Source organism: Maniola hyperantus, chromosome 20 (genome assembly GCF_902806685.2).
Source record: "Maniola hyperantus chromosome 20, iAphHyp1.2, whole genome shotgun sequence".
Classification (NCBI taxonomy): domain Eukaryota; kingdom Metazoa; phylum Arthropoda; class Insecta; order Lepidoptera; family Nymphalidae; genus Maniola; species Maniola hyperantus.
The window spans coordinates 5847392-5874504 of record NC_048555.1 but is presented as its reverse complement, the minus strand read 5'-3'; the positions used below and the strand labels follow the sequence as shown (position 1 = coordinate 5874504).

At 36.8% G+C, this 27113-nt stretch overlaps 1 protein-coding gene across 1 annotated transcript in view; it reads right to left on the bottom strand.

Moving 5' to 3' along the window:
- The window catches only part of LOC117992078 (G-protein coupled receptor dmsr-1), a 45978-nt gene extending 21461 nt beyond the window's left edge, over window positions 1-24517 (bottom strand). The window contains exon 1 of the mRNA XM_034979734.2: window positions 24372-24517. The gene's annotated coding sequence lies outside the window, so the exon portion shown is untranslated. The remainder of the gene's footprint in view (window positions 1-24371) is intronic.
- Between the last annotated feature and the right edge of the window lie 2596 nt (window positions 24518-27113).

The following is a 27113-nucleotide window of genomic DNA, read 5'->3' as shown; positions in this document are numbered from 1 at the left end:
TCCAATAGACTTTTTGTCCTATAGCAATAGATAGTCCGTACTTCGTAGTATAGCTGATTCAAGTTCTAATATACAGGTTGTAACCAGAACGCTAGCAAAAATTTAGCGTTATTGTAATCCTATAACTAAAACACAATCCAATACCAATAACCATTTACCTCATTTTGTAGTTTTTGTTTTGATTTTGTTATTTTTCAAACCCGCAATGTATAGCGTGCAAAACTCGAGTCAATGCCCCGCCTACGACGCGGCATTACTCCGAGTGGCCTACATACGCAACGTTCGTTGACCTCTAGTGTCAGTAAGATGTTTAATTTGCGTAAACTTTTTAACCACCATTAAACTACCGTAAACTTTTACAAAATTATAGGATTTTTTGTACTTTTTTCGCGTTTTTTTTTTTTGAGGTATCCTTATTATCAGTAATCAGTCCAGTCACTTCTGGTTACATCCTGTATGTTAAAATTCAATAGACTTTTTGTCCTATAGGAAGTCTGTAGTGTAGCATTCAAGTTCTAATAAAGAATATAGAAGTTGTATTGAATTATTTACAAGATTGAAAACTTTTACGGGGTGGTATACAATGATTATGTTAGAGTGGCAAACAGTTGCGATTAAAGTATTGTTCGAAAAATGCTGAAACTTAGTAGACAGGTAGACACTCTAATAGGTGGACGGACAAAATCAAACGAATCGAATAGAGCCGTTGCTGGACAACAGAACCATATTCGCTACAGAACAGCGACATAATATCACCAAGCATAGTATATTTATATCCTTCAAGAGACGTGGACCTTTTCAAGGCATCAACGAAGAAAATGGTAAAAAGATGCGTAGTTATTGCTTTCAATATGGTGTACTTAACCTATGATCTGCCCGTTTTCCGCCTCGAACAAATATTTGTTTTGCCTCCAGGCTAAGTTACATGAAGTAAGGATTATTTCCTTATTGGAGCCCACAGGGTATCGCACAAGGCTGGCACGTATACCTTTGATATTCCAGAGCTTCTCAACAGTTATCAAAAATGGCAATTATTGACTGAAAATTCCACACATCCAAAATATTAAATACATTGTGAAAGATTTAGATTTTTCTCTAAAAGAAAACTTTGATTAAGAATTAGTAAGATCCGTTTCTGAGCTTGATATTGACTTTCTTGTTATCTACAAGGTAAAGAATTCACGTTAATGATTTGATTAAGTAAAACAAGATTTAATTCGAAACCTTCTCAATTAGTTTAATTAACTTTTAAAATACGACTAAGTAGGTATCTCCCACGAGTTACTTTATGAATAAACGACAACAGAAATGAGATCAAGCTGCTTAGCTTTTACCATTTCAAATGGATAAGAAACTTTAGAGATACGAGTACCTAGGTATACAACCAATATTGTTTTTTCGTAACAAACTTGGCAGAGAAAACATTTCGATGAATTGTTTTTTCTGTAACCCGAATGGCTGTACCTATTTGTGGAGTTAAATAAATGACGTTTTCTGTCCGTGACACAATTTACAGTGAACCCTTGATGACTTCAATTAGCGCAACAGAAGGTCGTAAAGTATTCCTACATTTAGCCATTGTAATTGCGAGTGCTTTACCTGATTAACCTCCTGATGACAATTTGCATAGTAAGGTAAGCCGCAATATCCGGGAACAAATCTAAATGTGGGAAACATGCGATGAAATTATATGAGCATAGGGACCTACTGAGCCAATTCAGAAATTATAAGTTCATAATTGATCAAGCCCTGAATCGATCCCGGGACCTACGATTTATAAGGTCTAACCTCTAAGGTCGCCAATTTATTATTAGGTACCTACGTAGACTAGAATTGTTGATATAATTAGAATTAATAGTTAATATTACGTGTTAAACATGGTCAATTGATAAGGAGAATGTAACTTATTAGTTACAAACTCTAAAACTTCGGGAGATATTAGATAGCTCCTTATCGCTGAACTTGATCTTCTTACCTTTATGTTCAGAATAGCTCTCTATATTGAAACTTCAGTGACTGAATTGTGGTTGGTGTCAAATCACCCGTTGTGCGTTGAACTAATATCGTTGACACTCTGACAATATTCGAAATTCGAAACAAAGAACGATAACGTATAAAATCCTGAAAATGCATGAAACTTACTGGTAGCTTGGTAACTTTCTGGGTTTCATGGTAAGAAGATCAGCTGATAGTAATATTTATCGTAGAGTGTAGACTCACAAAGACTTGCGAATCGGGACTTTTTAATTGCAATGCGAGCATTTGCGTCGCTGCTTCATAGATATTATATCGTCCAGTCTAAAAGAAGTAGGTAAACACAAAGTAGGTAAATCGTACAAATTCAGTCGGGTAAGTAGGTCAGTTTCATTTACCTACGTCCAATCAAGTAAGTCCGTCAAACTCTTCAATAAGATGACAAATCGATTCGAATCGATGCAAAGGCAATTTTTCAAAGTATTAATATTGTTAATATTATAAGTATTGATGTATCGGTTAAATGCATGACGTTAACCGATACATTAACAAACCTTTAATGTATCGGCTAACGTCAACGGTGTATCGGGTAAAGGTAAACAGATCCGAGGATCGAGATTCGATTTTCAGAGTTGTGTGCGTTTTAACTTTAAGCATGATTATGCTAGACCGCGCCGGGCCTGAGCCGTGCCACGTCCGTGTTACGTTTCTTTATACAAAATTGCAATCCGTGGATCGTCTGCGCGTCGGAGTCCGTGCCGTGACACGTTTGAGGCACGTCCGACGGTCGGACACGCCTCGAACGAGGCACGGTTTAGCATAAATCATCCAATCAATCAGAAAACTCGATCGAAAACAAAACTACATGTTTGAGACTTCTCCATAATGTTCTCGAAGGTGTGTGAAGTCTGCAAATCCGCTTTTGGGCAGCGTGGTGACCTATGCCCTATGCATCGATGGCCGTTAACCCATCTGCCCTTCTCATTCTGAGAGAAGACCCGTGCTCAGCGGAGGAAGGAGATGACTCGAGATAATGATGATGATATGTAGATTATAGATGTGATTGAGATATATCTATTTTCTTGATAAAATAAAGTACCTACCTAATAATAAACTATTAAGTGATTCAATGCAGCAATTTTCCGTGGATAATTTTGAGTGTTTAGTGGATATAGGTAGGACTGTTTTTACTGTATGCCTCAAAAGGTTTTGAGGAGGATTAAGGCTTGAACAGCTACAGTATTAAATGCCCGGACGTCACAGTGACAACGAACGCGCGCGCGCGCGAATGCGCTTGCACATTTCGTATTAGAAATTAATGTACCTATCTATAAAGCATGTCAAACTGCAGAGAAACGATAATGGCGCTGGCGCTAATGGCACTGCTTGTCTCCAAGCAAAGCTTATTTATAGCAAAGGTTACAACTCGCATCAAAAAATCTTGTATGGAATGGGTGCGTAGTATACATTGAGATCGAGACTTCAGGTATGCCATGCCATGAAATCAACTAAATTGGACAATGTTCTTGGTGGATTAGTTAGGTATTAAGTGTGAAATCCGAATTCGATTCTTTGACGCGAATACAATGCCTTGTTTACCAAATGAGGCCGACGTCTTTAACTAAACAATACGGTTAAGTGCGAGGAGGACTCTCGTCCTGAGAGGGTTCCGTACCATTATCTCTGTTTTGGGCTTGAAAATCGTACGTCAATTGTAAACAAGAATTTGAAATTGATGATTTATTTCCTTTGCTTATGCTACAAGACCTATCTTTGTTCCAAATGTCAAGATTATTGATCACCAAAAAGTACCCCATAGGTTTGAATGATATGCCTTTTCTTTTATTTTGTTAAACTAGATATCTCACGGCAGCGTGAGGCATTTTTAGTTACCTACCTCAAGGCCGTTATATGAACAGACGTCATAGACAGACTGATGACAAAGTGATCGTATCCTATAGAGGTTACATTTTTTCCTCTGTGAAACGTGTACGGGACCCTAAAAATTAGCGAAACTACTTTTAAAACACATCTATAGTGTTTTCGTAAAATATTCTAACCTTGTCACTTTAGAGATCTATGAATTGTACGTATGCAAATCATGCAAATGAACTTTGTTATTATGAGTGTGGTGCGCCCAGTTGGCGCCTAATGCGTCTTCATATCGCAAATATCTGAAGTAAAAGCTGCAAAATCTATAAAGGACTAGCTGATGCTCGCGACTTTGTCCACGTGGTCATGGTGCTCAGTAGTTAGCTGGCGATGGGTTGATCATGGTGATGATGATACTTAGTCTACCTACCTAATTAGCTTAAGAATTAGCCCATAATTATACTCTACCAGACTTTAGGTACCTGTTAAAAAGAAACGGGCCGAATTGAGAACCACCTCCTTTTTGGAAGTCGGTTAAAAACCTCACCAACAAGACGTTTGAATAAACTTTAATTAACTAATTGTCACTTGACAGTTCACAGTGGCGCAGATTAGCGTTTTGAATTTAATTAACGCTATGCGAAAACCAGCGAATTTTAGCAAATTAACTTTTCCGATATCAAAGCTAGGTTTGATCCTCCATACAAAAATAATACGATATTCTAAACGAATTTCTCTGTCTTCAAAAGCAAATTGAAGTGAAAAATTTGAAATGAATTCTCAGTCCAATTAATTACGAATACTTAATATCAGTAGGTATCGATATCTTATAAGAGATACCTCGTCGAAATAATATTTTCTATTTAGAATAGATTTATTCAAGAAGTTATCTAATATCCGTCCGTTAATTGGTTTTATGTCAATTATTTTTTTAATTATTACAATAAAACTTAAAGCTAGCCTTATCTAATTACTATATACATCATGACCGCGTGGAATGGTGCCAAGAATACTGGCTGCATTTCCGCGCTGGACAGCCAGGCTTATCCGTTGCGCAAAAAATGAGCCAGCCCTTCTGTCACCAGATGAGGCTATTAATCGCGGTGAAAATTATTATCTCTCTCCTCTCATTCTTCATCATCATTATAATATGTGGAATATAGGTCTTCCCTAATGAGCCCGGTCCTCAATCTTTCACATCCAGTCCCTTCCCGCCACCCTCATTTTATACTCAGTCCTGGAGGACGCCCTACACTTACTTAGTTACAGTGAATGAGTCCAATCTAAAGTTGCAACATGGCGATCTACGCCGGTAGGTACAACCAAGGACAGAAGCCTCGTTGGGATGTACATTGCGCAGTCATTTGCCTCGTGTTCAGACTGGACTACCTGCTTTGCGATCACTGTACTTAGTACTAGAACTAGACGGTCTCCACGCTAGGTCTATTGGCTCCACCGGCCATCCTACGATGCCTGACGTAATAAAACTAACTGTCTCGATACAAACTACTTTTCTGTAAAAGGGTTATTTTATATTTAAATCAAAATAAGCAAAGTCTTTGAAAACACTTTTTTAATGATGCCCGCCCGCGGCTTCACGCGTGAATTTACGTTTTTTTTAAATCCCGTAAGACCTCTTTGATTTTCCGGGAAAAAGGAAGCCTATATCCGTCCTCAGGATACAAGCTATCTCCGTTACAAATCGGTTTAATGGATCGTCAAAATCGGTAAAACAGATGGGCCGTAGCAGACAGACAGACAGACACACTCGTATTTATTTATAATATCAAATTTATAGTATGGATTAAACCGTATGTTATTTCGTACTCGTAAGAAGATCTCACAGCCGCCCAAGAAAGCCTTGGCTTGACGTTATGAGTGCAGTCATAAGAGCCAATTAGGTAACTTTGGATGTAGGTCAAAATTTCAAATTAAGTCTATAATATAGGAGTCACTTGATATTTCATGTGATACGGTCTACCTATTTAGGGTTTGTCTGACAAGTACGGCCACTGAATATTTATTAAGTTAGATAAAATTAATTATTTGTGTTAAATCTGTAATCCTACTGTAGTAACTATGATACATTACTAAATTAAATACGTAATGATATAGGTGCTTTCCAATGATGTTAATTTAATATGCCAATAGCCATCGCAGAAAATATTATCATTTCGGTAGGCAGGGTATTTGGTAATGGGTATTCCTAATAGCTATAAAGATAATTAAAAATTGCACCTACAAGATGATCACGGTCATTATGAAAGACTAACTTGGGAGAATATCTAGGACTCGTAAGAAAAATGCCTGATAGATACTGGTACCTAGTTAACCACTTGGATAATATGTAAGCTATGTTTACTGTCGGAATTACTGTCAATAAAGTATGTGGATCTGTGGATTAGGTAATATTGCATTCAGGCATCACGTAAACTGTCAACCTTTATCTTATAGCGAAAATATATTACATTTATTTATATCTCTACTGGGAGACACGTTTTTTGCTATCTAATACTTGTAAGTTAGGTAGCTTATAGCTGGTAGGTATACACAACTTTCTGATTCGTTCGCCACAGACTTTATGCAAACTAAATTGTAAAGAATAATTCATAATAACAAAGATATTTTAATTTATTTATTCTGTTTTAACAATGTTATTATTTCTAGCTTATATTCAACTAGCAAGGTGTATTGTTCCAAGTCAATTTTAACTTATTCTGTTTTAACAATGTCATTGTTATTAACACTAGCTTTTAGATCAAGGTAATTTATCCAAACAAAAAACAAGTACATTTTAACTTATCCTGTGAATTCCTGTGTTTTTTCTTTGTATGATTTTATCTCATTTCCATGTGGGGAACAATTATCAAAAAATCTTTTCTTACTAAATGCTCAAGTTGTAAAAATAACCTATTAAAATTTCAAGTTTCTAAGTTCTAACCCCAGCGGTTCAGGTTGTGCATCGATCAGTCAGTCAGTCACGATTGGTATGGATTATTTACAAAGTGCAATTTAAATTTTTAAACTGGTCTGATACGAGTGTAACACGTGCGTGTTAAAGCACATTAAATTACATTTTCATGTAAAACGTATAACGATTGACCTTATGATTAATGCGGTCAACAGCAAAGTAAACACTTGTTGTAGGTACTCTATTGTCATGCATTGATTCACGCATGTCTTTCTTCATAACAACTAAGCTCACACATTTAAAAAAAACCTATGTTTAGCAATATGGCACCTACTCCAACAATTTCGTTTATTAACTTTTTAACCTGAAGACGTATCTTAGACTGAAATTAAAGACCGTACTTTGACTTTTCTCAGAAAGACAGACACAGTTGAATCGAGACAAATTTATTTACGGCCGAAATTAACGTAACGGAACGAATACGATGAAAGTTAAGTTAAAACACAACGCACGACGAAATCGCAACTAAGAGCCAGCGCGTCCAGACCTTGGTTATCTAAATATATAAAACGAAAAGGTGACTGACTGACTGACCAACTGACTGACTGACTGATCTATCAACGCACAGCTCAAACTACTGGACGGATCGGGCTGAAATTTGGCATGCAGATAGCTATTATGACGTAGACATCCGTTAAGAAAGGATTTTTGAAAATTCAATACCTAAGAGGGTAAAGTAGGGGTTCGAAAATTATATAGTCCACGCGGACGAAGTCGCGGGCATAGCTAGTTTTATACAAGCCGAAAGTTTCTCTGCGTATTGTCCCCACAGGGAGGAACGATCCGCGACTATGAAGTTTGGAGTAACGAAGGTCTGGCATGCGTTGGCTTTTTCTCTATTACAATTCGTCAGGGTTTTTTTAAAAAAATTGTAACGTTTTCAGTATTTAAATAATTAAAAACACTAACAGAGTCACTGGCTTCTACGTATATTTGAGAGATAAATCTACGTTCCCAATCGATATTACGTTCATTAACTATTATCGATATTATATTCAATATACGACAATTCAAAGGAGATTGAAAAAGCCTATTTATATGAAAGCTTTCCTAAATAATAATAAACGAAAGAAATATGAGTTTCGAGGAGTGCCTTTATTATTGGTAAAATCAAAATGTTCCCCGAAAAAAGTAATTATGTTAGGGATATAATAATATATCCAAAAGTAATATTAAATGTTTCTTTTAAGGTTGTTTACGTAAATTAAGTAGGTATGTTTCCTTTGAACCCTTGCTTTGAATACGTACCTACGTAATATTTTTATGAGGAAGTTAAGAACAAGGTATCCGTAAATTAGGTTTTAGCGTTATTATTGATGTAATGAACAGGAGTAGATAATATTATGCATTAATTAAGCATCAGGTAGGTAAAAAAGAAAGAAAAATGTTCATTTCTGCACAAATTTTAACTTAGGTACCTATAGGTAAACTAGCGACCACCCGCAGCTTTGATCTCGTGGAAATTTCGATAAATCCGGTCATTAATCATCTAGATTATAAAGAGAAACTCGACTGTGCAAAACTTCAGCTTTTTAGATCCAAGGGTTTGGACTAAGTAGGCGTTGATGAGTCAGTCAGTCAGAACTTTTTATTTTAGAAAACATGTCCAGTAAAACCATAGAATAAATAGATACATTTTGTACAGCAGTGATTTGAAAAATTGATCTTGCAGGTAGGAACATACTATAGGACTTGGTCCGCGTGGATTTAGGTTTTTAAAATCCCAAGGGAACTGTTCGATTTCCGGGATAAAAAGTATGACTTTCCCCGGGATGCAAGCTATCTGTGTACCAAATTTTGTCAAAATCGGTTCAACAGATGGGCCGTGAAAAGCTAGCAGACAGACAGACACACTTTAGCATTTATAATATTAGTATGGAAGTATGGACAATGACTAGTTTTCCCCAATACGCAAAATAAGGACAAATACGATTTTAGGTGAGCGTAAACCACAAAATGACAAACACACTATTAAGTGTAGGGAATTTCGAAAACAAATATTACGTACAATATTTTTATGTTTAAGTTATGAATTAATCTTGGAAAATTGTTATTGTAATTGATTCATAATAATATGTTTGTAAAATTATTCGGAGGACGGTGACGACATTCAAAGCATTTGTTCATGTAACATGTTTATTTTCTAAGGAGCTTCAAATTGTAATTTTTTAAAATTGTAAAATAAATGTAAAAATAAAATAAAATAAAATAGAATTGAAATAATTTTCATTAATCCAACTTCAAATTAGGTAAGTAGGTAGGATTATTTCTTGTTGTGAGTATTGTAACAAATTGATTGGTTTTTCTCACCTGTTTTTAGCTTCCACTCTATTATCTACCTCTGATTAATGAATTACGGCTGACTGCTACAACACAGTAAATCCCTAGGAGCTCTGGGATTGATGAAAGAGATTATTTAAACAGATAAACTTACGTAACCTTAAAAGCTATAGCAGTACAGTAACATAGCCCTAACCACAGAAATTATATAGGCATGCGCTTGATTACAATCACAACAAACAGTAGGTGATGATGCAGCCTAAGGTGGAGGCTGGAGCGCGTTTACGTGTGCGTGTAAAAACAGCTTGCTGAGTATGCCGGTACTAGAAAGTGGAAATGAAAAATCGAAAACGAAATCGCCGACTAAAAATTTTCATATTTCGCTCCGAGACCTACAATAATTTGTTGGCCTGAGGCCATATAAAAATATAGGCACGAATTTGACTATGAAATTGTCGGACCACAAAGTTGTGGTTTGGCAGAGCAGCCTTTTATAAACAAATAAAGTGAATAATTTTTGTTTTAAACACGTTGAAAACTATTTTAGCGTTTAAACTACCGTGAGTGATTTTCATTCTAAATAATATCTGACGTTGAAAACTATCACAGAACGAGTATTCTTGAGTCCAGGGTCCCGGCATTTTGCCAGTCGTAGATACACCCTCTATGGTCACTTAAAGCTAAAAACCTATCAGCACGAGCCTTTGATATAAATGTTTTTGTATCAAAAGGACTTTTTGGCTTTTTGGCTTATTGGTTTTTGACAACGTCCATTATTCAATGAAATATTTTGGCTGAGCCCTTTAGAAAAGTTAAATTGCGATTTCCAATATTTTTGGCCCAGCGTTTCAGAAAAGTTAAATTGCAATTTTCTTATCGGCATTGATGTCGGAGATTAAGAACTTAATTCTTGATTAAATCAATTGTAATAAATTTTGTTCAGAATCGGGGCGTGATATTCAAATCTTATAAAATATAAGAGGTGCAAAATTATATTATCTAATAATATTTAGTAGAGATTATTTCTTTGAATTGCTTCGAAATTGTGCTTTTTCCTCTGCCCGGGCGTTTATTCCGAGCTATATAATTATTATTTATTATTATACTTAAAGTTAACTTAAAGTATTTTCATACAAAAAGCCCCACTTACTGACCATTACTTTTTTTTTTTAATTTATAGACTAGCGCTTGGCTGGAATCAGACCTTGTGGCAAGTGATGATGCAGCCTAAGATGGAGCGCGCTTGCCTAGAAGATGCCTATTCACTCTTGACTTGAAGGTAGGTACCCAAATTATAAGGTACTTCCCGTTGAACTAGAATATCGTCTGACGTGGAAGACTGTGTTATGGCCTAATTGCAATCACTCCTGGAGTGTTTCCATAGCCGATTCTAAATAGCGTTTACTGTAAATTGTAAATTTTAATTTTTCTTTATAACAATTCTTCTATTAAATAAACTTAAATCTAAAAAAAAAAAAAAAACATGCTCAACATGTCGTGGACTGAACGTAGAACCAACATCTCAATACTCAACAAGCTAAAAATAAAAATGAGGCTATCTAACATCTGTCTGCGGAGGACCCTCGAGTACTTCGATCACATCGCCAGAAAGGACCCCAGCAATATTGAAAAAATCATGGTCACTGGGAAGATCGAAGGAAAGAGACCCCGCGGACGTAGCCCGAGACGTTGGGTAGACCAAATAAAAGAGGCGGTCGACACACCTATCTGCAATGCAATCCACGCGGCGCGAAACAGAGGAAAATGGAAAAACATCGTAGCAATGATTATATCAAAAGGGAGCCACGATCCTCAAAATTGAGGGAGCGACGCAGGAAGGAATTTAAAAGTATTTCTTTCTTAGCTTGTGTCATCTAAAATGGCTATAGAAAGATCCTATAGCGGGTACCTACCTATAGATTTATTATGGCTATGATGACCGCTTGCTAAAAATGTGTGATTTCGATAAAACAAAATAAAAAACATAATATCTACGCGAAAGAAGCAAAGGACAAAAGCTATTCAAGAAAATTTACTAAATGAGCGCAATAATTGAAATACAACGGAAGGGTAAAGTTTTCGTTGAGCTGTTAACTGTTGAGGCCTCAATCTTAAATGGCAAAATCAAAACATGAAACAAAGGAAACTGTGGGTAACAGTTATTAATTGAACAACATCAGCTTTGCCGAATTACTTATTTACTTATGAATACTTTTCGTTGAGCTAAATCATAAAATTTGTCACTGTAGTCACAAGTAAAGGGGAAAATACGAAAACTGTGATTTTGTGGTTAAGTACATGGATATGTAACCACATTCATGTGATTCTTCTTATGCGAGTCGAACTAGCACTTGATTGGTTTTTCTTTCTATGTCCGTATGTTCGGGATAAACTTCGAAACAGCTGAATCGACTTAGGTGGGAATTTCACCGACAAGTAGAGGATTAAAATAATACGATAAAAATAATAATAAAATAAATTGAATATAAAAACAGGAAAGGAATCTACTTTAGTTGCAGAGCTTGTATCAGGAATTGTGACACTAAAGTCCTGATTAGATTAAAAGCGAGGCGGAAACGACCCGTAAGGGTGAAGCCACACGATGCGTTGCGTTGGCGGTGCGGCGCCTCAGCGATGCCTCTGCAGTCTGCACGTCTGGTCGTCCACGCGAACTGCTCAGGGCGTTGGCCCTCTTCAGTGGTAGCAATGCCGCCAGCAACTACAGGCAGGTCGCGGGGTGTGACCACTGGTCAATTGAGCTGCGTCATCCTACATAGAAATCGCTATACCATGCCACAAGATGCGTTACGACGCCGTCGTGCGGCGCAGCACCGCATTCGCAACGGACTTGAGACAGGCGGCGAGCGGAAGTGCGGTGCAACGCTATACTTTCTGCCGGGGCGGCTACGCAATACCTGTGTGGCATTCAATACTCAAAACCACAGCAATGCGGCGCGCCGCAACGCATCGGAAATGCATCGTAAAATGTCACACTAACCGCATTTACGATTTATATTTACCTTCTTAAAACTTTATTTACACCAGACTAACATTAAAAGCGCGACGATCAAAAGGCCTCAGGCACATTATATTAAAATGTAGTAAGAAGCGTCGGCAGAATTTCGTACCGTAATATTACAATTCGACGATGTTGTCTCGGCAACAAAATAGATGGCCACATGCTGCTTGAGAAGTAGAGCCAAGTCTTTTTATTAATACAAACTTAAACTCAGATAATAAATTAAATCCGAGATATATTCGACGCGCTGCAACACCTTGGCATTTGCAATAAAATAGGTAATAGAGAAAATTATTGTTTTTTTGTTTATGTGTAAAAATAAATGAATAGATATTGTATTTCGATGTTTTTGTAACCGGCTTTCTTTTTTAAAATAGTGATCATAAATAGGAAATCATTAGTGGTGTTACCAGAGACGGATCGCTTTATTTGGATAACTTAGCTCAATATCATCACTTCACTATATATATATATTATATCGTCTCTGCTATCACTACGTAAATAATATACCTACTAGATGATCGCCGCCTAGACTGCGTCCGCGTGCGTGAAGGGTGAGAAAATCAAACTTCGGAACTCTTTGATTTCCCGTGACAAAAAAGTAGCCTATGTCATGTAAGCTAACACTGTACCAAATTTCATCAAAATCGTTTCAACTGTTGGACCGTGAAAAGCTAGACAAGCAGACAGACACACTTTTATATGGAGTATCTATGGATAAAATATGGTTTGTACTTACCTACTTATTTATATTTTTTTATTATTTGACTAGATTTTTCCAAAATATAAACTTGACTAGTTTATTTTCTCTACCGACACAAAAATAGTTTTTTTACATTTGCATATCCTTTCAAATCATGTACCTACTGTGTGCACGATTCTAAGCTAGAAACCGAAGAGTAAAATTCAATGGATCGTGTACAATAAATTATTCATTACGCTATACCTACCTACTTAGTTACTTAGAATGCTAAAGTGCTTTAAAGTTTAATCATAGTCTAACTTGCGGCAAATAGTTAGTAGGTACCAGGTACGTGTATTCAGTGCTTGCGGTTTCTAAAACGCTAGTCAGAGGTAAAATTTGTTTAATTTCCTTATTAATCCTTGATCATTTCCTATAACGTTTTTAGCTGAATAAATTAACTACCTGATCCACACTGGCGTCGCTCGGGAGTGTTTATGAAAATCCTTTCCATACAGAATTCAACCTCTAGAGTACCTACGAAATACGAATATACAAGGTTTTGCATGAAAACAAAATCGTAAAATGTTGGCAGGGTACAGGAAAGAATGCTTTGTTGTGATTGGTGGACTCAAAAGTCACGTAATCAAGACAATGTGCGGAATGAGGGTACCGAACGGGCGTGGGCCGACTGTTATGCTCAGCAACTGCCTAACCTTGGCGATCGGGGGTGTCTGGCTATTAGGCGTCTATAAGTGGTGGTCTGTGATCCTTTCTTAGCGGAGGTCTAGTAATGTCACTAAGAAAACCTATAGATAAGAAAAAATTCAACTTCCTTGACTTTGCTATGACTCTACATCTACCTACTTAGAGTTAAACCAAGATACCACTGACTCTGACACTTTGTCTCGTTTTAGTTTTAAAGTCTGAGTGAAGAGTTATAGCTCTCTCCCTTAGACTGCGTCGTCACTTACCACCAAGTGAAATCGTATGAAGGGATAACTTTCAATAAAATAAAATAAATTAAGTACCAGAAAAGTGTGTTCCGTTTGCCGTGGAGACTAAGGGCGTTCGTGCACGTATCCGTCATTCATCGAAGTGGCCGTCATACAAATACGTAAGTAATTCGATTCGGAAAAGTGCACAAACGCCCTTAGTGCTAAAAAAAATACGAGACATTTCAACGCGGTTAATGGCCTCATCTGGTGACAGAAGGACTAGCTCATTTTTTTGCGCAAAGGATCAGCTTGGCTGTCCAGCGCGGAAATGCAGCCAGTATTCTTGGCACCATTCCACGCGGGCATGATTTATACAGTAGGTAAGTAATTAGATGCTAGCTTTAAGTTTTATTGTAACTCGAACTCGGAAACGCCGGATTATCCATAAAAATACAACCTATTTATGACACTAACACAATTTGTTATAAAATAGATACACTTTCTAATGTCCTTGACGCCTTCTGTCCGTCTCGTAACGAATTAGGAAAGGCTGTAAAAATTCTACCCCTCGTTGGCCATAATGCCTCGCTTATTTTTGTAACATCATTGGTCGCATAGGGTCTTTTAGGATTCCGTACTAACTACTAATTAGCGTTTCGCTTTTAATTAAAATCTATTTTGTTCAAAGTATGTTGGTGCCACCTAGCATCAAGGTGCAGAACTACGCGTGGGTCGATGTTCAGAGTTCATTCGAGCCACAATAGATGGCGTTTGCTTCGTTGTCAATTGTCGTAAAAATAAAACAAAAATAATTAAATAAAACCATAATATCATTTGTTTATTGTTAAGTCATTAACAAAACGGTTCTTATAATATATCCTTAGGTTCCGCAGATATTCAAAAATGAATTGGCTTTATGATCAAACTAACTGAGAGCGGCCACACTCGGGTTGCGTCTGGCAACACCGATTGGTGAGATTTAGAATTTTTCTGGAGTCAACATGTGAAGACGAATTTTTTTCGTTCCAGGAAAATCTCATTCTTTTTCGCCCATGGCTTCGCCTGGGAAAATACAATAGTTATAAATTTAGTCATCCTAACGTATTTCAATGTTTCATCAATTATGGTGAGTGAAAATCATGAAATTAGGATTTTCTCTAACCAAACCGCCATTTTGTCGAATCCACATTACTTGATTTTTCACTCACCATAATTGATGAAACATTGAAATACGTTAGGATGACTAAATTTATAACTATTGTATTTTCCCAGGCGAAGCCATGGGCGAAAAAGAATGAGATTTTCCTGGAACGAAAAAAATTCGTCTTCACATGTTGACTCCAGAAAAATTCTAAATCTCACCAATCGGTGTTGCCAGACGCAACCCGAGTGTGGCCGCTCTCAGTTAGTTTGATCATAAAGCCAATTCATTTTTGAATATCTGCGGAACCTAAGGATATATTATAAGAACCGTTTTGTTAATGACTTAACAATAAACAAATGATATTATGGTTTTATTTAATTATTTTTGTTTTATTTTTACGACAATTGACAACGAAGCAAACGCCATCTATTGTGGCTCGAATGAACTCTGAACATCGACCCACGCGTAGTTCTGCACCTTGATGCTAGGTGGCACCAACATACTTTGAACAAAATAGATTTTAATTAAAAGCGAAACGCTAATTAGTAGTTCAAAATTTACAACGTCACAATACTTCCCCTCCTACGAAAAGGTTCAACAGGTTGAACCACGCTGCCCTCAGCGTCATCCAACAACTACTAACAATTTGCCTGAAACAAACAAACAAAAAAAACACAGAAGTTACGCGTGAACGCACATCTACTACTAACAAGGAAAATTGTCTAACAAAATAAATATACTGAAAACAGTGTAAGGTTTTATACATTATACTTAACTACACAACCCTAACTTCTAAAAAGAAAGAATTTTGCTTGTGTATATTTAATAGTTTAAATAACTTCTTTTGTGTTTGTGTTTAACCAATTTGTATAAGGCTAAACATAGACAGTTACACAAGCTCGATATTTTGTTAAATGTGTTTTGACTTAACACAATGGAACAGACTTTTGCCCAGTTTCATTCACTTTTGAAGGACGAATTGTGTTATGAGGTATCCATTCGTTCCGAAACTCCAGCACCTACAGTGCTAGGTTTAAAGAAACAGTTAAAACAATTAATTCAGGAAATTCCTTCTGAATCAATTTTAGAGACAGATTTCTCTTCTGAAAGTGAGTTAGGGGTTATTACTAAAAAACTTCAAGACTTAGAAGATTTATTAAAAAAGTGTTCTGACACTAAAGATAGACATGCCCTCTGTAGGTCTAAAGCTTTAGCTTCACATTTGTACTTTAGAATTTTGAGAATACAGTGTTCCGAACTCAGCTTAATAAGTAGGAAGAGTGAATTACATACAAAGTTGCAGAGTTTGATTTCCAGATTAGATGCTGACAATGAGTCGTCTCACGACGAATCACTGGATTCCGAGAGTACCGCCGTTGACTGCACTGGTGATAAAAATGTTGCCAAGTGGAAGTTAAATTTCAACGGACAGGGTGATCCGCGCAGTTTCATCGAACGCGTTGAGGAATATAAAAGATCTTATGGCGTTTCAGATGGAAAATTATTTGTTTCTGCATTTCATCTTTTTACAGGCCGAGCATTGTTATGGTACAGAGGCAACAAATGTCAAGTTTCGTCTTGGTCAGAATTGAAAACTTTATTTTTAGAGGAATTTGATGCAGTAGATTATGACTACAGGTTGCTAGGTGAAATTCGAGCAAGAACACAAGGCTCTGAAGAACCTGTGTCTATCTATTTCGCTGTAATGTTTGGCATGTTTTCAAGGTTGTCAACACCACTTTCCGAAGAACAAAAGTTACAAATTTTATTACATAATATTCGCCCTTTTTACTCAGAACAATTAGCTCTTGTTGACATTAAGTCTGTCGCAATGTTGAAGGAAAAGTGTCGCAAACTAGAGGCTGCGAGGCAGCGTTCCGCCTTATTTTCTGAGCCTACTAACAGTAAGGCAACTTTAAGTTCAGAGTTTGCTTACAAACAAGTGACAAAACAGATAAACACACTTTCAGTCACACCTGCACCTAAGGTTGATACAAGTAAAGGCACTGATTTTACGAAAACAAATAAACAACTATGTTACAAGTGCGGCAAGGGTAACCATTCCTTTAAATTTTGCAGGACAGTTCCGAAATTTATTAGATGTTTTTCGTGTGGACGTCAGAACTTTACAGTAAAGACATGTCCAAGTTGTAGTAAAAAGGCGATTAGTAAACCCGCTCCGGACAAAAATTCAAAAAACTAATTAGTAAGAACTGTGCAGAGACACAAGTAAAGAACTTGGTCATTAACAACAAAACATCCCTTTTACCTGACACAGTTCTGTATTCAGTGGATAAACGAGACTTTAGGCCACATTTAAAGGTTTTTGTTGACGGTTTTGAGATTACAGGTTTACTAGATTCCGGTGCTTGCGCGTCAATTTTGGGTAACCAGGCGCACAAGGTTTTTTTGAGATTCGGTTATAAATTGCATAGCAGTATTGATACCACATTTTCAGTGGCAAATGGAGACAAACTTGATTGCATGGGTTATATGTTTATTCCGATTACTTATAATTCCGTAACTCACATAATAAAATTTTTTGTAGTACCCTCTATAATAGCGGATGTTATTTTTGGTTGTGACTTTTGGAAAACATTTCAGTTAGCCCCTGGCATTTTTGATAATTTAGAATTAATTAAGGCACCTTCTCAATTTTACAATATTTGTGCGATTGATAATAAACAAATTCATACCATCACTTCTTTTGAAAACTTATCATCTCAACAGAAAGAATTAGCCCAGTCTGTAGTAAATAAATTTTTAGATATTTCTTCAGAGAAAATTGGATTGGGTAGAACAAAATTAATTGAACATGTTATTGACACCGGTGATGCCTTGCCAATAAAAATAAAACAATATCCACTTTCTCCCGAAAAGAAGGAAGCTTTAAGTAAAGAGTTAGATAGGATGCTGGAAATGGACGTAGTTACTCCGAGTGAAAGCCCTTGGAATAACCCAGCAATTTTAGTGAAAAAGGCAAATGGAGACTGGAGATTTTGCCTAGATTGCAGGAAATTAAATTCAGTGACAAAGGGGGATTCATACTCAATACCGTACATTCCACAAATTCTAGATAGCTTGAAAGAGGCAAGGTTTTTATCATCGATTGATTTAAGTTCAAGTTTCTGGCAAATTCCGTTAGCTAACGACTCTCAGGAAAAAACCAGTTTTACAGTTCCTGGTAGAGGGTTATTCAAATTTAAAGTCATGCCGTTTGGCCTATGCGGTGCACCAGCACGACAGCAGAGGTTAATGGACCAGTTATTTAATCAAAATTTTTGTAGTGATATTGAAAATGGAATAGTATTTTGTTATATAGATGATATTGTTATTTGTTCTGCTGATTTTGAAACCCATTTAATTTTATTAAACAGAGTTCTGGATAAACTAAAAATGGCTCAACTATCCATAAATTTTGATAAATGTAATTTTTTTAGAAACTCTTTGAAATATTTAGGGTATATAGTGGATGAATTTGGTTTACGCACAGATCCTGGAAAAGTTGCCGCAGTTTTGAACTTTCCGACCCCAAAAACTGCACAGGAGGTAAAGATTTTCCTAGGCACTTGTTCTTGGTACAGGCGCTTTATTAGGAATTTTTCAACCATCGCTGCACCACTCAATAGACTAACGAGTAAAGGAAAGAACGCACCTAAATTTGAGTGGAGCGAACAGGCAGAGGTAGCATTTAATACATTGAAGAATGCGTTGGTAACCGCACCTGTTCTTGCGGTACCGAATTTTGAAAAACCATTCAAAATACATTGTGATGCTTCTGCATATGGTGTTGGCGGTATGCTAACGCAAGAAACCGATGGTTGCGATCATCCCATTGCGTATGTCAGTAGGAGCCTAAATAAAAACGAAAGGAATTACAGCGCGACGGAACGCGAGGCTCTAGCTGTGATTTTTGCAGTGGAGAAATTTCAGGCTTATTTTGGTTCCAAGCCAGTCACAATTATCACAGACCATGCATCCCTAAAGTGGTTCTTAAATTTAGAAAATCCCTCAGGACGACTCGCCAGATGGGGTTGTAGATTATCACAGTATAATTTTGTTATCGAACATAGGAAGGGTTGTGATAATGTAGTTCCGGATACCTTGTCGAGACTCATACACGTAGATGTAGTTGGTGATCGTAATGATAACTCTAGTCAACAAGTTTTGGTAGATGACTGGTATGACAAAACATTTAATGGCTGTAAAATCAATCCAGCAAATTTTCCGAATTTTTGTATTTTGAACGATAAACTATATCGTTACAGTAAATGTAAATACCAGCTTCTCAGTGAGTTCGACTGGAAAGAGGTAGTCCACAAGAACGACATCCTTAGAATTATGCAACAAAACCATGCAGATGCAACTGCAGGTCATTTTGGTGTGTTCAAAACTCATCGCAGATTATCCCTCAGATATTTTTGGCGTGGTATGTATAAGGACGTGGTTGAGTACGTTAAGAATTGTGATACTTGCTCTGCGTATAAACACACGACATCAGCCACTCCAGGTCTGCTAGGGAAGCCTAAAGTCTGCGAGAGACCTTTTCAGGTCATTTCGGCTGATTTAGTCGGACCTTTGCCTAGGTCTAAATCAGGATTTACATTTCTTTTTGTGGTGACGTGTTGTTTTTCGAAATATACAATGTTGTTTCCGTTACGGCGTGCCACAGGTGCCGCTGTTGTTAAAGCGCTAGAGAATTTTGTATTTTTGAACCATAGTGTTCCAGAGACTGTGATTGTGGACAATGGGTCCCAATTTACAGGATCTGAATTCCGTAATCTCATTAAGCGTTATAATATTCCGAAATTACACTACACACCACTGTACACTCCGCAAGTTAACCTTGTTGAGAGGTACAATAAGGTTGTTATGACTGCTGTAGCCGCTTTTGTGAAAGATAACCACAGGTCCTGGGACGAAAACCTGTACAAGGTCCAGTTCGCCATAAACAGTGCGGTTAATGAATCCACTGGATTCTCCCCGTTCTTCCTTGTCCACGCTAGAGAACCGGTTTTAAATGGTTCCTTCTATAAGGACACGGATAAGGAGTACGAGGCCGGAATTCCAAGGGAGGAATACGCAGGAAAGTTTGGAACTTTGGAGGACATATTTGGTCAGGTTAGGAGAAATTTGTTTCAGGCTCATGCAGAGTATGCAACGCATTACAACTTAAGGCGTAGGTCTGCAAGCTATTCTGTTGGGGATATAGTGTGGAAAAAGACCTATCCACAAAGCGACGCTACAAATTTTTTCGCAGCTAAGCTGGCACCTAAGTATGAAAAGTGCAGGGTTGTCAAGGTTTTGTCACCTTTGGTTTACGAACTAGTTAGAGTAGCTGACAACCACCCAATAGGCACTTGGCATATTAAGGATATTAAGAAGTAGATATTTGCCATTACTTAGTTTGGTCTAAACTGTTTGAATATTTAAGTTATCAATATTCAATTAGGAATTTGAATGAGTGTAGTGATGTTCTGAGTTAACAGTTACATTACCATGGTTCAGTTGAGGAGGAATGTAGTGGATGTATGTAGGGATGAATATGTGATGATTGGAATGCTTGTGGTAGACCAACCGGTTGAGAAAGTAAAAATGCAAATATCGTACTTTGGGGATAACGAAAAGGGGGGGTTTTGTGTTTTGTTTTCGTTTTCCTTCTAGATAACGGATCATTTCTGTTATTTTTCCGATTCTGTTCCGAGATCTATTTTCTAGGAGAGTTATTTCGTTTTTTTTTTCTCATATTCCGATTTTGATTCGGTTTTATTTTTCCGAATGGGATAGAGAACGGTTGCCATATCAGATGGACCCGTTCACAACCAGATTTTCCGTATTTGTTGAGTAACAAATATTACGATGGTAGTTTAAAAGAGTGAACCACCGTAGGCCTAGACGCATTCTATCAGTCAGCTGAAAAATGATGCCAAGATGTTTCCACTCAAGTGTCTTAGACACCATGAAGTTTTTTTGTATATATTCTTTTTAGAAGTTAGGGTTGTGTAGTTAAGTATAATGTATAAAACCTTACACTGTTTTCAGTATATTTATTTTGTTAGACAATTTTCCTTGTTAGTAGTAGATGTGCGTTCACGCGTAACTTCTGTGTTTTTTTTGTTTGTTTGTTTCAGGCAAATTGTTAGTAGTTGTTGGATGACGCTGAGGGCAGCGTGGTTCAACCTGTTGAACCTTTTCGTAGGAGGGGAAGTATTGTGACGTTGTAAATTTTGAACTACTAATTAGCGTTTCGCTTTTAATTAAAATCTATTTTGTTCAAAGTATGTTGGTGCCACCTAGCATCAAGGTGCAGAACTACGCGTGGGTCGATGTTCAGAGTTCATTCGAGCCACAATAGATGGCGTTTGCTTCGTTGTCAATTGTCGTAAAAATAAAACAAAAATAATTAAATAAAACCATAATATCATTTGTTTATTGTTAAGTCATTAACAAAACGGTTCTTATAATATATCCTTAGGTTCCGCAGATATTCAAAAATGAATTGGCTTTATGATCAAACTAACTGAGAGCGGCCACACTCGGGTTGCGTCTGGCAACACCGATTGGTGAGATTTAGAATTTTTCTGGAGTCAACATGTGAAGACGAATTTTTTTCGTTCCAGGAAAATCTCATTCTTTTTCGCCCATGGCTTCGCCTGGGAAAATACAATAGTTATAAATTTAGTCATCCTAACGTATTTCAATGTTTCATCAATTATGGTGAGTGAAAAATCAAGTAATGTGGATTCGACAAAATGGCGGTTTGGTTAGAGAAAATCCTAATTTCATGATTTCCCTTTCAGTTCCAGTTATTTTACCTTCCCAAATAAATGAGGATAATGGGTTGTGGGTGGACTCCTGAAAACCATTGGTGGCCAGGAGTTCAATAGGTGAGTTGTGTTTGATCGGGAAAATTCCACGTGTCGAAATTTTCACACAGCACAAATTATAATCTTGTTTTTTCTTTGTTGCAGGGTTTCCGTTTTAGTTTCCGTTTGCGTTTCCGTTTTTAGTTTTCGGTTTTCCGTTTTTCGCTTTCGTTTTCCGTATTTATTTCTTTTGCACATTCACGTTGGCAACTTAATTCTATGGATAAGACTTGGTGAAAATCTTTGTAATGAAACATTTCGGTTGTGAAGAATCAAGTTAAATCGAGTTTTGGGAGCTTGGCCGATGCCGTCCAGCTACCTTGCAGTCTTCGCACCTACAAGTAAGCAAATGTTTGTATCCTGGAACAGTTTAGTGAACCTTCTTAGTGTATGTGTACAGTAAGAACCCTGTCTTTACTACTGAGCTTTTATTTTGAAACAATTTTATGAATTTTACTGTGTCATTGTCTATTCCATGCCAATGGCATCTTAAATTTAAAACATAGATTTTATGTACTATCTACCTAAGGCATTCTAATGTATCTAAATTAAGTCTTGGCATTAAGCTAGAATAACTAAGCATTATTAGCCATCATTATGTATTAAGCGACCCCGGTAAAAGTTACATTAAAAACAATTTTGCCTAACATCTAGCAAATTTCATTTATAACACCTCATATACATTACAAGGGAGTCGACGGCTAGCTTCTATTCTTTACTAGGTAGATAGATCAAGTAAGTAAAATTATTTTTTTCCTCTAATCTTTGTAAGGTGGTAGATTATTCCGTATCCGGGTATATTTCTATTCCGCCCAATTTACCACCCTTACAGTACCCAAAGGGTGCCAATGGGACCCTACTACTATGCCTCCATGCACTGTCCGTCCGCCCGTCCGTCCGTCTGTCTATCAGCGGGCTGTATCTCGTGAATGGTAAAAGGTAGAGAGCAAAAATTGCCACAGAATGTGTATTTCTATTTGCGATATAACAACAAATAATTACAATTACAAAGTAGCCGCCATTAAAAAAAGTGTTACTATTTTTATTTCTGATGGTACGGAACCCTTCGTGTGAGAGTCTGACTCACGCTAGTTTTAGAAAGTTTTTTTGTCAAAAACAGAGAAATATAGGTACACTTAGCTGTTTTTTCTGACACCATGTGACCGATTCAGGGTTAACTAAGGCTAAACCTAGAGCGCACTTTGACTTTGCTCAGCCATAGGACACTGTTAAAACGAGACAGCTTTATAAATAGCTGGCATAAATCTGTCTCTTTTAACAGTGCCTCAAGTCTGAGCAAAGTTAAAGTGCGCTCTATATTTCTCAACCCAAGAGAAAACGGTCGCGACTCGCGACGCATTCAAACGTTCGCTCATTGTCAAGAGAAATCCTTTGCAGTTTACCCTAAATTCCTCGCCGATTTGATTTTGCATGGTAGGAATGCCTCATTCTATTCTACCATTGCACACTGCACGGGTACATTTAAATTCGTACAGCGCGTTAGAGAAATGTTAATTATTACTTACGTAAGGAACAGGAAATCAGAAAAAGTTTAAGAGTAGTTTACTGGTAGCGCGCTTCAAACAAACGTAGCTGGGGTTTCGTTTGAATAATACTTATTATTAACCACGACCTCCCTGGCGCAGTGGTAAGCACTGTGGTCTTATTAGTGGGAAGTCCCTGGTTTGATGCCTGGCAGGGATTTGGAATTTTATAATTTCTAAATTTCTGGTCTAGTCTGATGGAAGGCTTCGGCCGTGGCTAGGTACGTGGCTGGCACGGGGCGTTCCCACTCCGATTGCCATCTCGACCTGTGGCGTACTAAGTATAGGTACGTTTGTATGCAAGAACTGCATACAAACGGCGCGGCACTGGGGTGCGCGCTTCGGAAACTTCTATTGTACTTCTTTGTTTCAACTAGTTAATGCCTAGACTTTTAAGAAATAGATAGGTTTATGCATAGAACCAACATACATACTATATAATTAACTACGTAGACAAACCCGATTTTAGTATTTGCAGTGCTTTGCTGTAATCCCTCGATAAAATAATGTTTAATTTACGTTATCAAAGTAAGGTTCATGATAAAAAACAGGTAAATATATTGTAGTTTAATTATTTTATGATTTAGCTCATCAGTAAGCTAGTAGCTAGTAGGTAGGTACTTAAATTAAGAACCGAATTTTCAATCACTTCCAGTTAAACATTATTTGGAAAATCGGCCTAACCTAGGTAAGTAGGTACCTAGATACCTAACAAACTTTGTTTTTCTAACATTTGCTTATATGCTTTAATAAATATCTTATATACTACTGACTAGTTTTAACGTAATTGCATTAGACTTAATCATAAAATCTCATATTTGCAAATCATTGACTTATAATAATAATAAATAAAATAAACTTTTCTATTTGATTTAACATCAAATATTATTTTTTGTAATGTAAACAATGCAATCTTCGTGAGCGCTCTTGTATTTCCACGGATACTAAACATATACAATTACATTTTATCACTTAATACTACACACGTATGTTTATCCTATTATCATAACCAACAAACTAACCCGCCAAAAATTCAAATGTTTACACAACAAACAAGCGGAGATAAAAAGGTTTTACTCACAGATTGTTTCCCTCGAACAAAAGTACACTATTTAATAGCAGCTTAAATACTTAATGTTTACTTCATGCGATTATTGTTCGGAAAATTCGAATGCCTAGTATATTTTTATTTCGTCTTATCGAAGAGCGGGGCGTCCGAACCGAACGGCGTCTCTACAGTCAACTAGTTACTAGTGTTACTTTACTACATGAGTCGTCTGCGGCCTGTTGCTTCATTCAATATGAGTGGAAACATAAATTAATTTTCTTTTTTAGAGTTCCGTAGTAAAATATAGGAACCCTTATAGTTTCGTCCAAACCGTCTATCCATCTGTATGTATCACAGCTATTTAAAAAATCAACTATAAGAGTAAAAGAGCTGTAAATTTGAAAAGCTAATTTTCAATTCGCTACACATATGCATACTTAATATTAAAATTTAAAAAATATGTTTTATGGTAGGTACCTTTATTACTCTTATGAACATGAAAGTTAAAATCGAAAACGAAAAAAAACTGTCTTACCTCCTCGAGTGATACCTCGTTAAATAGGTATTTTAAATTCATTAATAAGTAAGTTAGTAACTAGAAATAATGACCGCACAAGTTATTAGCAAATAGGATAGTTATGGAACTCTAACAGAGTGAAAGACTCTACTTACCTTATGCGTATTCTGACATGTTGCGATAAAAATTTAGAAGTTACGAGTCCCCAAATTGACTCAACCAAGAATCGAACCCGGGGCCCAGAAAAACTGCGTCAAAAAAGTCTTTATCAGCCATCTTTTTTATCAGTCGTTCTAAATTACTGTTTATATGAAACTCATTGAAAATCTGACAGACAGATTTGGTGATGCGACAAACGCAAACAGGAAAATTAAAGTAACGGGAACTCCAGTATTTTTGTGCTGGTATTTCAGGCCTTGGTCTATCAGGAGTTACTTAGTACAATATTTAGTTAACCATTATATTGCTTTGTATTGTAGGCGGGATCGAAGAAGATAAATGGAAGATCAATTATTGAACGACTGATATCTCTACACCGACAAAAAACAATTGTACCTGCTCCTCAAACGGTTAACAACTGATTTTCATCGTAGTACATAGCATTCATATTTTAGTGTTAAGCTATCGTAATAATGTATACTTAATAATAAATAAATAAAATAAATAAAAATCTTTTTTATTTAAATAGACTTTTACAAGTACTTTCGAATAGTCGGATGCATCTACCACTGGTTCGGAATGCCTTTCCTACCGAGAAGAACCAGCAAGAAACTCGGCGGTTCAGCAGCAAATAGCAGATCATACTTCGTTAAAAATGTGCATTAAAATTATATGACCTTATAACTCGACATTTTCGTTAAAAATCTTGATTTTCACTGACTGAATCGACCATAAAACTGCTATGATAGCTAGAAGTTGCGAGTTTGATATTCGCCATGATCCGCATAATACTCATTTCCGGCAGATTCATCACAAAAATATTCTCTTTTCGAACTAAAAAAAGCTTTGACCAATTATTAAAAACATTGTTTTAGTCGAAGCCTAGATTTTTTAGGCTTAAATTAATAGAGCACATAATATAAATACTTGTTTCATTCTTTCATAATAGATTTCATTCGTTGTGTAAGGAAAAAAAAATCGCGAGGAAACCTGTAGTGCATGCCTGACAGTCACGCTGGCCCGATGCGGATTGGCAGACTTCACACAACTTTGCGAACATGGAGAACTCTCAGGCATGCAGGTCGAGGCATCCTCACAATGTTTTCTTTCACCGTTAAAGCAAGTGATATTTAATTGTTTTAAAAACGCACAGAACTCCGAAAAGTTAGAGGCGCGTGCCCAGGATTGAACTCCCGACCTCCTGAAAAGAAGGCGGACGTTTTAACCACTAGGATATCTAGATGGAATTAGGTAATTTAAAAATCTCTCATCTCAGTCTCTTTCATATAGAGTAGCCTATATCTGTCTCTGGAATGCAAGCTATACTTATCGGTTTTTTTTTGTCAAAATCGGTAAACAAATGAGCCGTGAAAGCTAGCACACAGACCTAGACAGACAAACTCTGGCATCGTCACTTTACTTTTGAAACGTCAAGATCATATTTTGATGATCCTTTTAGGAAAAAACGGGAGGTACCCCTAATCAGTTTCTACACTATATTGTACTACGCAGTTGAGCAGTTTTTCATTTTAATGAAAGTGCTTGGTCACTTGTCTCTGTCAATTTCATTTTCTTCAAATGAATAAATAAAAGTGACTTATTAACGTCTTACCTAACGTCGCTATTATTTTATTTCATTTTTCTTGTTGTCTTTAAAGTTCATTAGAAATCCTTAAAATATTAATTTTTTCATCAACTTGACTATAATCTTAAAACTACTTATCTCTTCCCTAATGATAAGACATCCTTGAGAACGCTATTTTCCTTAGGTCATCTGGTGAAGTAAAAAAACATTCTTTAAACATAGAACCGCTCTAAGGTGTGGAATGCCCTTCCGTAGTCGCGTCCCTGTTTCCTGCCTACCTACTTACCTATAACCTAAACTTCAAGGCAATAGTGAATAGGCGTCTTCCAAGCAAGCGTGCTCCGATCTAGATAGACCTCTCACTGCTATCAAGCATGATTGTCGCCAAGCGCAAGCCTATGTCTCAATTAACAATTTTATTAGAGACTAGTTAATTATACAACGCGACTTGCGATGGCAACGCGTTATTGCTCCTAGACATAAAATGTCGACAGCGTTATGGTTTGAGTCTGCC